Here is a 12,500-nt window from a genome sequence, read left to right as displayed (position 1 = left end):
AACAAGTCACCGAAATTTCCTTGTGTATAAATCTTGTTTTAGGTAGTAATTCTTGACAGATTCTTGAAGTGTTATGTATACTTCTTTGGCGGACGAGTTTATGATAACTTTCTCCAATAGATGTTTTTAAATACTTGAAATTAATAATAAAATAGAAAAACCTCCGTGGACCAAATATCAAAGGCGACCGACAACTCAGGTGGAACACCGGGTCTCCATAAACTTTGAAGCAACAACGAATTTATTATTTTTACTATTCACTAACTTCATTCATAGAACTTTTAAAACAAATGTATGGCTAAATTCTAGATTATTTAGTGAACATGACAACGCTGTGAATGAGATCTCGAAGGCCTTCTAAAGAGCAAGCACAAGGCACGAGTATAAGGCACAGAAGAGAGGAGAGAGGATCGTAGCGGCTTGGCTTTTAAGATCTCTTGAGAGGGGCGCTGCACGACCTTCCTCAACCGCTGCCACCAGCCAACTGAGCTTTTCTGTCTCATGTTATTCGGTCAACTCTTCTCTTAGGCCATGAATAGCTTCGCTCGTAAAAACATACCATGCTTCATAATCATTATGCTTCAAGCTTGTTCGTCAGTGCTGTTCAATAGAACCTATAACAATTAAATTTCATCTCAAATTAAGAAAAAATAAAAACCTCCAGATAATAAACAAACAAAATTAGGCAATAAAATGGTGATAAAATTGAATGAATTAGTGTAAAAAAAAGGGTCTCTCATGGCGATAAATCAATCTTTGCCTATTTATAGAACCTCTCGTATTAATAGCTTCCGAACTCACAGTTTTAAATACTTTTCTAAATATCTATATATAGTGAATCGTGTTTCAATCTATAAAAACGAATATCTGAAACTTAGATCTGACAATATAGGAGCTAATTCATGATCATTGCTCTCATTTTTTTAATAGTATTAATACTATCAACATTTTTTCTTAGTAATTTATAAAAGTTAAAATTAAACTAAAAAAAAAAATTGTCAAAAGATATTTGACACTGACCACCTCAATAAATTTTCGAAGAATAGAAGCATCATTCGTGAGATATGATTACTCTATATTTCCATGAACATATTTACATTATCAGTATAGAAAAACAAGATAGCTCTTGGAATTAAATAACATTAAAATAGTCAAGGAAGTTGAAATGTGTTTTTGTTTTGCCGTGAATAAGAAAACTAAGGAGTAGATCCTCAACCTTAATAAAGAAATGGGTGATACTATTCAGATAATTGAATATTTTAGGAATCAGGATTATAATTAGACTTTATTTTTTTTTTCAAATATGACATTCACTGCACCCTTAATAAACATTTGTGTTCTACAGTACCCTCAACTAAATTGACCATGTTTGACCTTTAAATGGAAAAAACTAAGGTCAGAGTCAAGTTTTCAATGTTTTGTCAGTTGTACTTGTTGCAGAATCAGTGGAAACTTTCGGGTTTACTTCTACTTATATTCCCAAGCATACGACAGGGCATGATCGAATGATCAAAAGTCGAGGTCAAATGTCTTTAAAATTATGTTTATGGTACTACTATTCACCTGTAGTTCATGACTAGAGCAATGTTCAATTCCTAGGTAAGAAAAAGAAAAAGTCCCAGCAACGTTCAATTCCTAGGTAAGAAAAAGGAAAAAGTCCCAGCAACGTCCATTTCCACGGCAAGAAAAAGGAAAAAGTCCCAACAACGTCCAATTCCACGGCAAGAAAAAGGAAAATATCCCAGCAACGTTCAATTCCACTGCCAGAAAAAGGAAAAAGTCCCAGCAACGTCCAATTCCACGGCAAAAAAAAAGGAAAATATCCCAACAACGTTCAATTCCACAGCAGGAAAAAGGAAAAAGTCTCAGCAACGTCCAATTCCACGGCAAGAAAAAGGAAAAAGTCCCAGCAACGTCCAATTCCACGACAAGAAAAAGGAAAAAGTCCCAGCAACGTCCAATTCCACGGCAAGAAAAAGGAAAATGTCCCAGCAACGTCCAATTCCAAGGCAAGAAAAAGGAAAAAGTGCCAGCAACGTCCAATTCCACGACAAGAAAAAGGAAAAAGTCCCAGCAACGTCCAATTCCACGGCAAGAAAAAGGAAAATGTCCCAGCAACGTCCAATTCCAAGGCAAGAAAAAGGAAAATGTCCCAGCAACGTCCAATTCCCGGTATGAAAAAGGAAAATGTCCCAGCAACGTCCAAATCCACGGCAAGGAAAAGGAAAAAGTCCCAGCAACGTCCAATTCCACGGCAAGAAAAAGGAAAAAGTCCCAGCAACGTCCAATTCCACGGCAAGAAAAAGGAAAAGGTCCCAGCAACGTCCAATTCCCGGTATGAAAAAGGAATATGTCCCAGCAACTTCCAATTCCACAGCAAGAAAAAGGAAAAAGTGCCAGCAACGTCCAATTTCCGGTATGAAAAAGGAAAATGTCCCAGCAACTTCCAATTCCACGGCAAGAAAAAGGAAAAAGTGCCAGCAACGTCCAATTTCCGGTATGAAAAAGGAAAATGTCCCAGCAACTTCCAATTCCACGGCAAGAAAAAGGAAAATGTCCCAGCAACTTCCAATTCCACGGCAAGAAAAAGGAAAAAGTGCCAGCAACGTCCAATTTCCGGTATGAAAAAGGAAAATGTCCCAGCAACTTCCAATTCCACGGCAAGAAAAAGGAAAAAGTCCCAGCAACGTCCAATTCCACAGCAAGAAAAAGGAAAAAGTCCCAGCAACGTCCAATTCCACGGCAAGAAAAAGGAAAAAGTCCCAGCAACGTCCAATTCCACGGCAAGAAAAAGGAAAATGTCCCAGCAACGTCCAATTCCACGGCAAGAAAAAGGGAAAAGTCCCAGCAACGTCCAATTCCACGGCAAGAAAAAGGAAAAAGTCCCAGGAACGTCCAATTCCACGGCAAGAAAAAGGAAAATGTCCCAGCAACGTCTAATTCCACGGCAAGAAAAAGGAAAAAGTCCCAGCAACGTCCAATTCCACGGCAAGAAAAAGGAAAAAGTCCCAGCAACGTCCAATTCCACGGCAAGAAAAAGGAAAATGTCCCAGGAACGTCCAATTCCACGGCAAGAAAAAGGAAAATGTCCCAGCAACGTCTAATTCCACGGCAAGAAAAAGGAAAAAGTCCCAGCAACGTCCAATTCCACGGCAAGAAAAAGGAAAAAGTCCCAGGAACGTCCAATTCCACGGCAAGAAAAAGGAAAAAGTCCCAGGAACGTCCAATTCCACGGCAAGAAAAAGGAAAATGTCCCAGCAACGTCTAATTCCACGGCAAGAAAAAGGAAAAAGTCCCAGCAACGTCCAATTCCACGGCAAGAAAAAGGAAAAAGTCCCAGGAACATCCAATTCCACGGCAAGAAAAAGGAAAAAGTCCCAGGAACGACCAATTCTACGGCAAGAAAAAGGAAAAAGTGCCAGCAACGTCCAATTTCCGGTATGAAAAAGGAAAATGTCCCAGCAACTTCCAATTCCACGGCAAGAAAAAGGAAAAAGTCCCAGCAACGTCCAATTCCACGGCAAGAAAAAGGAAAAAGTCCCAGCAACGTCCAATTCCACGGCAAGAAAAAGGAAAAAGTCCCAGCAACGTCCAATTCCACGGCAAGAAAAAGGAAAATGTCCCAGCAACGTCCAATTCCACGGCAAGAAAAAGGAAAAAGTCCCAGGAACGTCCAATTCCACGGCAAGAAAAAGGAAAAAGTCCCAGGAACGTCCAATTCCACGGCAAGAAAAAGGAAAATGTCCCAGCAACGTCTAATTCCACGGCAAGAAAAAGGAAAAAGTCCCAGCAACGTCCAATTCCATGGCAAGAAAAAGGAAAAAGTCCCAGCAACGTCCAATTCCACAGTAAGAAAAAGGAAAAAGTCCCAGCAACGTCCAATTCCACGGCAAGAAAAAGGAAAAGGTCCCAGCAACGTCCAATTCCCGGTATGAAAAAGGAAAATGTCCCAGCAACTTCCAATTCCACAGCAAGAAAAAGGAAAAAGTGCCAGCAACGTCCAATTTCCGGTATGAAAAAGGAAAATGTCCCAGCAACTTCCAATTCCACGGCAAGAAAAAGGAAAAAGTGCCAGCAACGTCCAATTTCCGGTATGAAAAAGGAAAATGTCCCAGCAACTTCCAATTCCACGGCAAGAAAAAGGAAAATGTCCCAGCAACTTCCAATTCCACGGCAAGAAAAAGGAAAAAGTGCCAGCAACGTCCAATTTCCGGTATGAAAAAGGAAAATGTCCCAGCAACTTCCAATTCCACGGCAAGAAAAAGGAAAAAGTCCCAGCAACGTCCAATTCCACGGCAAGAAAAAGGAAAAAGTCCCAGCAACGTCCAATTCCACGGCAAGAAAAAGGAAAAAGTCCCAGCAACGTCCAATTCCACGGCAAGAAAAAGGAAAATGTCCCAGCAACGTCCAATTCCACGGCAAGAAAAAGGAAAAAGTCCCAGCAACGTACAATTCCACGGCAAGAAAAAGGAAAAAGTCCCAGCAACGTCCAATTCCACGGCAAGAAAAAGGAAAATGTCCCAGCAACGTCTAATTCCACGGCAAGAAAAAGGAAAGTCCCAGCAACGTCCAATTCCACGGCAAGTAAAAGGAAAAAGTCCCAGGAACGTCCAATTCCACGGCAAGAAAAAGGAAAATGTCCCAGGAACGTCCAATTCCACGGCAAGAAAAAGGAAAATGTCCCAGCAACGTCTAATTCCACGGCAAGAAAAAGGAAAAAGTCCCAGCAACGTCCAATTCCACGGCAAGAAAAAGGAAAAAGTCCCAGGAACGTCCAATTCCACGGCAAGAAAAAGGAAAAAGTCCCAGGAACGTCCAATTCCACGGCAAGAAAAAGGAAAATGTCCCAGCAACGTCTAATTCCACGGCAAGAAAAGGAAAAAGTCCCAGCAACGTCCAATTCCACGGCAAGAAAAAGGAAAAAGTCCCAGGAACGTCCAATTCCACGGCAAGAAAAAGGAAAAAGTCCCAGGAACGTCCAATTCCACGGCAAGAAAAAGGAAAAAGTGCCAGCAACGTCCAATTTCCGGTATGAAAAAGGAAAATGTCCCAGCAACTTCCAATTCCACGGCAAGAAAAAGGAAAAAGTCCCAGCAACGTCCAATTTCACGGCAAGAAAAAGGAAAAAGTCGCAGCAACGTCCAATTCCAATGCAAGAAAAAGGAAAAAGTCCCAGCAACGTCCAATTCCACGGCAAGAAAAAGGAAAATGTCCCAGCAACGTCCAATTCCACGGCAAGAAAAAGGAAAAAGTCCCAGCAACGTCCAATTCCACGGCAAGAAAAAGGAAAAAGTCCCAGCAACGTCCAATTCCACGGCAAGAAAAAGGAAAATGTCCCAGCAACGTCTAATTCCACGGCAAGAAAAAGGAAAAAGTCCCAGCAACGTCCAATTCCATGGCAAGAAAAAGGAAAAAGTCCCAGCAACGTCCAATTCCACAGTAAGAAAAAGGAAAAAGTGCCAGCAACGTCCAATTCCACGGCAAAAAAAAGGAAAAAGTGCCAGCAACGTCCAATTCCACGGCAACAAAAAGGAAAAAGTCCCAGCAACGTCCAATTCCACGGCAAGAAAAAGGGAAAAAGTCCCAGCAACGTCCAATTCCACGGCAAGAAAAAGGAAAATGTCCCAGCAACGTCTAATTCCACGGCAAGAAAAAGGAAAAAGTCCCAGCAACGTCCAATTCCATGGCAAGAAAAAGGAAAAAGTCCCAGCAACGTCCAATTCCACAGTAAGAAAAAGGAAAAAGTGCCAGCAACGTCCAATTCCACGGCAAAAAAAAGGAAAAAGTGCCAGCAACGTCCAATTCCACGGCAACAAAAAGGAAAAAGTCCCAGCAACGTCCAATTCCACGGCAAGAAAAAGGGAAAAAGTCCCAGCAACGTCCAATTCCACGGCAAGAAAAAGGAAAAAGTGCCAGCAACTTCCAATTCCACGGCAAGAAAAAGGAAAAAGTCCCAGCAACGTCCAATTCCACGGCAAGAAAAAGGAAAAAGTCCCAGCAACTTCCAATTCCACGGCAAGAAAAAGGAAAATGTCCCAGCAACGTCTAATTCCACGGCAAGAAAAAGGAAAAAGTCCCAGCAACGTCCAATTCCATGGCAAGAAAAAGGAAAAAGTCCCAGCAACGTCCAATTCCACAGTAAGAAAAAGGAAAAAGTCCCAGCAACGTCCAATTCCACGGCAAAAAAAAGGAAAATGTCCCAGCAACGTCCAATTCCACGGCAAGAAAAAGGAAAAAGTCCCAGCAACGTCCAATTCCACGGCAAGAAAAAGGAAAAAGTCCCAGCAACGTCCAATTCCACGGCAAGAAAAAGGTAAATGTCCCAGCAACTTCCAATTCCACGGCAAGAAAAAGGAAAAAGTCCCAGCAACGTCCAATTCCAAGGCAAGAAAAAGGAAAAAGTGCCAGCAACGTCCAATTCCCGGTATGAAAAAGGTAAATGTCCCAGCAACTTCCAATTCCACGGCAAGAAAAAGGAAAAAGTCCCAGCAACGTCCAATTCCAAGGCAAGAAAAAGGAAAAAGTCCCAGCAACGTCCAATTCCCGGTATGAAAAAGGAAAATGTCCCAGCAACTTCCAATTCCACGGCAAGAGAAAGGAAAAAGTCCCAGCAACGTCCAATTCCACGGCAAGAAAAAGGAAAAAGTCCCACAACGTCCAATTCCAAGGCAAGAAAAAGGAAAAAGTCCCAGCAAAGTCCAATTCCCGGTATGAAAAAGGAAAAAGTGCCAGCAACGTCCAATTCTCGATATGAAAAAGGAAAAAGTCCCAGCAACGTCCAATTCCAAGGCAAGAAAAAGGAAAAAGTCCCAGCAACGTCCAATTCCCGGTATGAGAAAGGAAAAAGTCCCAGCAACGTCCAATTCCAAGGCAAGAAAAAGAAAAAAGTCCCAGCAACGTCCAATTCCCGGTATGAAAAAGGAAAAAGTGCCAGCAACGTCCAATTCCACGGTATGAAAAAGGAAAAAGTCCCAGGAACGTTCAATTCCAGGGTAAGAAAAAAAAATTTCCCAACAACATTCAATTCCAGGGTCAGAAAAAAGTCCCAGCAACGTTCAATTCCAGGGTAAAAAAAAAAGAAAAATTCCCAGCAACGTTCAATTCCACAGTAAGAAAAAGAAAAAAGTCCCAGCAACGTTCAATTCCACGGTAAGAAAAAAGAAAATTTCCCAGCAACGTTCAATTCCAGGGTAGGAAACAGAAAAGTCCCAGCAACGTTCAATTCCAGGGTAAGAAAGAGAAAAAAGTCCAAGCAATGTTCAATTCCAGGGTAAGAAAAAAGAAAAATTTCCAGAAACGTTCAATTCCACAGTAAGAAAGAGAAAAAAGTCCCAGCAATGTTCAATTCCACGGTAAGAAAAAAGAAAAATTCCCAGCCACGTTCAATTCCAGGGTAAGAAACAGAAAAGTCCCAGCAATGTTCAATTCCAGGGTAAGAAAAAGAAGAGTCCAAGAAATGTTCAATTCCAAGGTAAAAAAAAGATAAAAGTTTCAACAATGTTCAATTCCACAGTAAGAAAAAAGAAAAATCCCAGCAATGTTTAATTCCAGGGTAAGAAACAGAAAAGTCCCGGCAACGTCCAATTTCAGGGTAAAAAAAAGAAAAAAGTCCAAGCAACGTTCAATTTCAGGGTAAGAAAAAGAGAAGTCCCAGTAACGTTCAATTCCACGGTAAAAAAAGAAAAAAGTTCCAGCAATGTTCAATTTCACTGTAAGAAAAAGAAAAGTCCCAGCAACGTCCAATTCCCGGTATGAAAAAGGAAAATGTCCCAGCAACGTCCAATTCCACGGCAAGAAAAGGAAAAAGTCCCAGCAACGTCCAATTCCACGGCAAGAAAAAGGGAAAAGTCCCAGCAACGTCCAATTCCACGGCAAGAAAAAGGAAAAAGTCCCAGCAACGTCCAATTCCACGGCAAGAAAAAGGAAAATGTCCCAGCAACGTCCAATTCCACGGCAAGAAAAAGGAAAAAGTCCCAGCAACGTCCAATTCCACGGCAAGAAAAAGGAAAAAGTCTCAGCAACGTCCAATTCCACGGCAAGAAAAAGGAAAAAGTCCCAGCAACGTCCAATTCCACGGCAAGAAAAAGGAAAAAGTCCCAGCAACGTCCAATTCCACGGCAACAAAAAGGAAAAAGTCCCAGCAACGTCCAATTCCACGGCAAGAAAAAGGAAAAAGTCCCAGCAACGTCCAATTCCACGGCAAGAAAAAGGAAAAAGTCCCAGCAACGTCCAATTCCACGGCAAGAAAAAGGAAAAAGTCCCAGCAACGTCCAATTCCACGGCAAGAAAATGGAAAATGTCCCAGCAACGTCCAATTCCACGGCAAGAAAAAGGAAAAAGTCCCAGCAACGTCCAATTCCACGGCAAGAAAAAGGAAAAAGTCCCAGCAACGTCCAATTCCACGGCAAGAAAAAGGAAAAAGTCCCAGCAACGTCCAATTCCACGGCAAGAAAAAGGAAAAAGTCCCAGCAACGTCCAATTCCAAGGCAAGAAAAAGGAAAAAGTGCCAGCAACGTTCAATTCCAAGGCAAGAAAAAGGAAAAAGTGCCAGCAACGTCCAATTCCGGTATGAAAAAGGAAAATGTCCCAGCAACTTCCAATTCCACGGCAAGAAAAAGGAAAAAGTCCCAGCAACATCCAATTCCAAGGCAAGAAAAAGGAAAAAGTGCCAGCAACGTCCAATTCCAAGGCAAGAAAAAGGAAAAAGTCCCAGCAACGTCAAATTCCACGGCAAGAAAAAGGAAAAAGTCCCAGCAACGTCCAATTCCACGGCAAGAAAAAGGAAAAAGTCCCAGCAACGTCCAATTCCACGGCAAGAAAAAGGAAAAAGTCCCAGCAACATCCAATTCCACGGCAAGAAAAAGGAAAAAGTCCCAGCAACGTCCAATTCCACGGCAACAAAAAGGAAAAAGTCCCAGCAACGTCCAATTCCACGGCAAGAAAAAGGAAAAAGTCCCAGCAACGTCCAATTCCACGGCAACAAAAAGGAAAAAAGTCCCAGCAACTTCCAATTCCACGGCAAGAAAAAGGAAAAAGTCCCAACAACGTCCAATTCCACGGCAAGAAAAAGGAAAAAGTCCCAGCAACGTTCAATTCCAAGGCAAGAAAAAGGAAAAAGTGCCAGCAACGTCCAATTCCGGTATGAAAAAGGAAAATGTCCCAGCAACTTCCAATTCCACGGCAAGAAAAAGGAAAAAGTCCCAGCAACATCCAATTCCAAGGCAAGAAAAAGGAAAAAGTGCCAGCAACGTCCAATTCCCGGTATGAAAAAGGAAAATGTCCCAGCAACTTCCAATTCCACGGCAAGAAAAAGGAAAAAGTTCCAGCAACGTCCAATTCCACGGCAAGAAAAAGGAAAAAGTCCCAGCAACGTCCAATTCCACGGCAAGAAAAAGGAAAAAGTCCCAGCAACGTCCAATTCCACGGCAACAAAAAGGAAAAAGTCCCAGCAACGTCCAATTCCACGGCAAGAAAAAGGAAAAAGTCCCAGCAACGTCCAATTCCAAGGCAAGAAAAAGGAAAAAGTGCCAGCAACGTTCAATTCCAAGGCAAGAAAAAGGAAAAAGTGCCAGCAACGTCCAATTCCGGTATGAAAAAGGAAAATGTCCCAGCAACTTCCAATTCCACGGCAAGAAAAAGGAAAAAGTCCCAGCAACATCCAATTCCAAGGCAAGAAAAAGGAAAAAGTGCCAGCAACGTCCAATTCCAAGGCAAGAAAAAGGAAAAAGTCCCAGCAACGTCCAATTCCACGGCAAGAAAAAGGAAAAAGTGCCAGCAACGTCCAATTCCACGGCAAGAAAAAGGAAAAAGTCCCAGCAACGTCCAATTCCACGGCAAGAAAAAGGAAAAAGTCCCAGCAACATCCAATTCCACGGCAAGAAAAAGGAAAAAGTCCCAGCAACGTCCAATTCCACGGCAACAAAAAGGAAAAAGTCCCAGCAACGTCCAATTCCACGGCAAGAAAAAGGAAAAAGTCCCAGCAACGTCCAATTCCACGGCAACAAAAAGGAAAAAAGTCCCAGCAACTTCCAATTCCACGGCAAGAAAAAGGAAAAAGTCCCAGCAACGTCCAATTCCACGGCAAGAAAAAGGAAAAAGTCCCAGCAACGTTCAATTCCAAGGCAAGAAAAAGGAAAAAGTGCCAGCAACGTCCAATTCCGGTATGAAAAAGGAAAATGTCCCAGCAACTTCCAATTCCACGGCAAGAAAAAGGAAAAAGTCCCAGCAACATCCAATTCCAAGGCAAGAAAAAGGAAAAAGTGCCAGCAACGTCCAATTCCCGGTATGAAAAAGGAAAATGTCCCAGCAACTTCCAATTCCACGGCAAGAAAAAGGAAAAAGTTCCAGCAACGTCCAATTCCACGGCAAGAAAAAGGAAAAAGTCCCAGCAACGTCCAATTCCAAGGCAAGATAAAGGAAAAAGTCCCAGCTACGTCCAATTCCCGGTATGAGAAAGGAAAAAGTCCCAGCAACGTCCAATTCCAAGGCAAGAAAAAGGAAAAAGTGCCAGCAACGTCCAATTCCCGCTATGAAAAAGGAAAAAGTGTCAGCAACGTCCAATTCCCGGTATGAAAAAGGAAAAAGTCCCAGGAACATCCAATTCCACGGTAAGAAAAAAAAATTTCCCAGCAACGTTCAATTCCAGGGTCAGAAAAAAGTCCCAGCAACGTTCAATTCCAGGGTAAGAAAAAAGAAAAATTCCCAGCAACGTTCAATTCCACGGCAAGAAAAAGAAAAAAGTCCCAGCAACGTTCAATTCCACGGTAAGAAAAAGAAAAAAGTCCCAGCAACGTTCAATTCCACGGTAAGAAAAAGAAAAAAGTCCCAGGAACGTCCAATTCCACGGCAAGAAAAAGAAAAAAGTCCCAGCAACGTTCAATTCCACGGTAAGAAAAAGAAAAAAGTCCCAGCAACGTCCAATTCCACGGTAAGAAAAAAGAAAAATTCCCAGCAACGTTCAATTCCACGGCAAGAAAAAGAAAAAAGTCCCAGCAACGTTCAATTCCACGGTAAGAAAAAGAAAAAAGTCCCAGCAACGTTCAATTCTACGGTAAGAAAAAAGAAAAATTCCCAGCAACGTTCAATTCCAGGGTAAGAAACAGAAAAAAGCCCAAGCAATGTTCAATTCCAGGGTAAGAAAAAAGAAAAATTCCCAGCAACGTTCAATTCCACAGTAAAAAAGAGAAAAAAGTCCCAGCAACGTTCAATTCCACAGTAAGAAAAAAGAAAAATTCCCAGCAACGTTCAATTCCAGGGTAAGAAACAGAAAAGTCCAAGCAACGTTCAATTTCAGGGTAAGAAAAAGAGAAGTCCCAGCAACGTTCAATTCCACGGTAAGAAAAAAGAAAAATTCCCAGCAACGTTCAATTCCAGGGTAAGAAACAGAAAAGTCCAAGCAACGTTCAATTTCAGGGTAAGAAAAAGAGAAGTCCCAGCAACGTTCAATTCCACGGTAAGAAAAAGAAAAGTCCCAGCAACGTTCAATTCCAGGGTAAGAAAAAAAAGTCCCAGCAACGTTCAATTCCACGGTAAGAAAAAGAAAAGTCCCAGCAACGTTCAATTCCACGGTAAGAAAAAGAAAAAAGTCCCAGTAACGTTCAATTCCTCGGTAAGAAAAAGAAAAAAGTCCCAGCATCGTTCAATTCCACTGTAAGAAAAAGAAAAAAGTCCCAGCAACGTTCAATTCCACGGTAAGAAAAATGAAAAGTCCCAGCAACGTTCAATTCCAGGGTAAGAAAAAGAAAAAAACCCCAGCAACATTCAATTCCACGGTAAGAAAAAGAAATAAGTCCCAGCAACGTTCAATTCCTCGGTAAGAAAAAGAAAAAAGTCCCAGCAACGTTCAATTCCTCAGTAAGAAAAAGAAAAAGTCCCAGCAACGTTCAATTCCTGGGTAAGAAAAAAAAAAAGTCCCAGCAACGGTCAATTCCACGGTAGGTAAAAGAAAAGTCCCAGCAACGGTCAATTCCAAGGTAAGAAAAAGAAAAAAGTCCCAGCAACGTTCAATTCCAGGGTAAGAAAAAGAAAAAAACCCCAGCAACGTTCAATTCCAGGGTAAGAAAAAGAAAAGTCCCAGTAACGTTCAATTCCAGGGTAAGAAAAAAAAGTCCCAGCAACGTTCAATTCCACGGTAAGAAAAAGAAAAGTCCCAGCAACGTTCAATTCCTCGGTAAGAAAAAGAAATAAGTCCCAGCAACGTTCAATTCCACGGTAAGAAAAAGAAATAAGTCCCAGCAACGTTCAATTCCTCGGTAAGAAAAAGAAAAAAGTCCCAGCAACGTTCAATTCCTCAGTAAGAAAAAGAAAAAGTCCCAGCAACGTTCAATTCCTGGGTAAGAAAAAGAAAAAAGTCCCAGCAACGGTCAATTCCACGGTAGGAAAAAGAAAAGTCCCAGCAACGGTCAATTCCAGGGTAAGAAAAAGAAAAAAGTCCCAGCAACGTTCAATTCCTGGGTAAGAAAAAGAAAAAAGTCCCAGCAACGTTCAATTCCTGGGTAAGA

General features: G+C 41.8%; 1 protein-coding gene across 1 annotated transcript in view; it reads right to left on the bottom strand.

Annotated features, from left to right (window-relative positions):
- Positions 1 to 12,500, bottom strand: part of LOC137620578 (collagen alpha-1(XVIII) chain-like) — a 467,446-nt gene that overhangs the window by 420,619 nt on the left and 34,327 nt on the right. The gene's annotated exons all lie outside the window — the stretch shown is intronic.

The sequence above is a fragment of the Palaemon carinicauda genome, chromosome 27, assembly GCF_036898095.1.
Source record: "Palaemon carinicauda isolate YSFRI2023 chromosome 27, ASM3689809v2, whole genome shotgun sequence".
Classification (NCBI taxonomy): Eukaryota; Metazoa; Arthropoda; class Malacostraca; order Decapoda; family Palaemonidae; genus Palaemon; species Palaemon carinicauda.
This window is presented reverse-complemented; position numbering and strand designations above follow the sequence as displayed.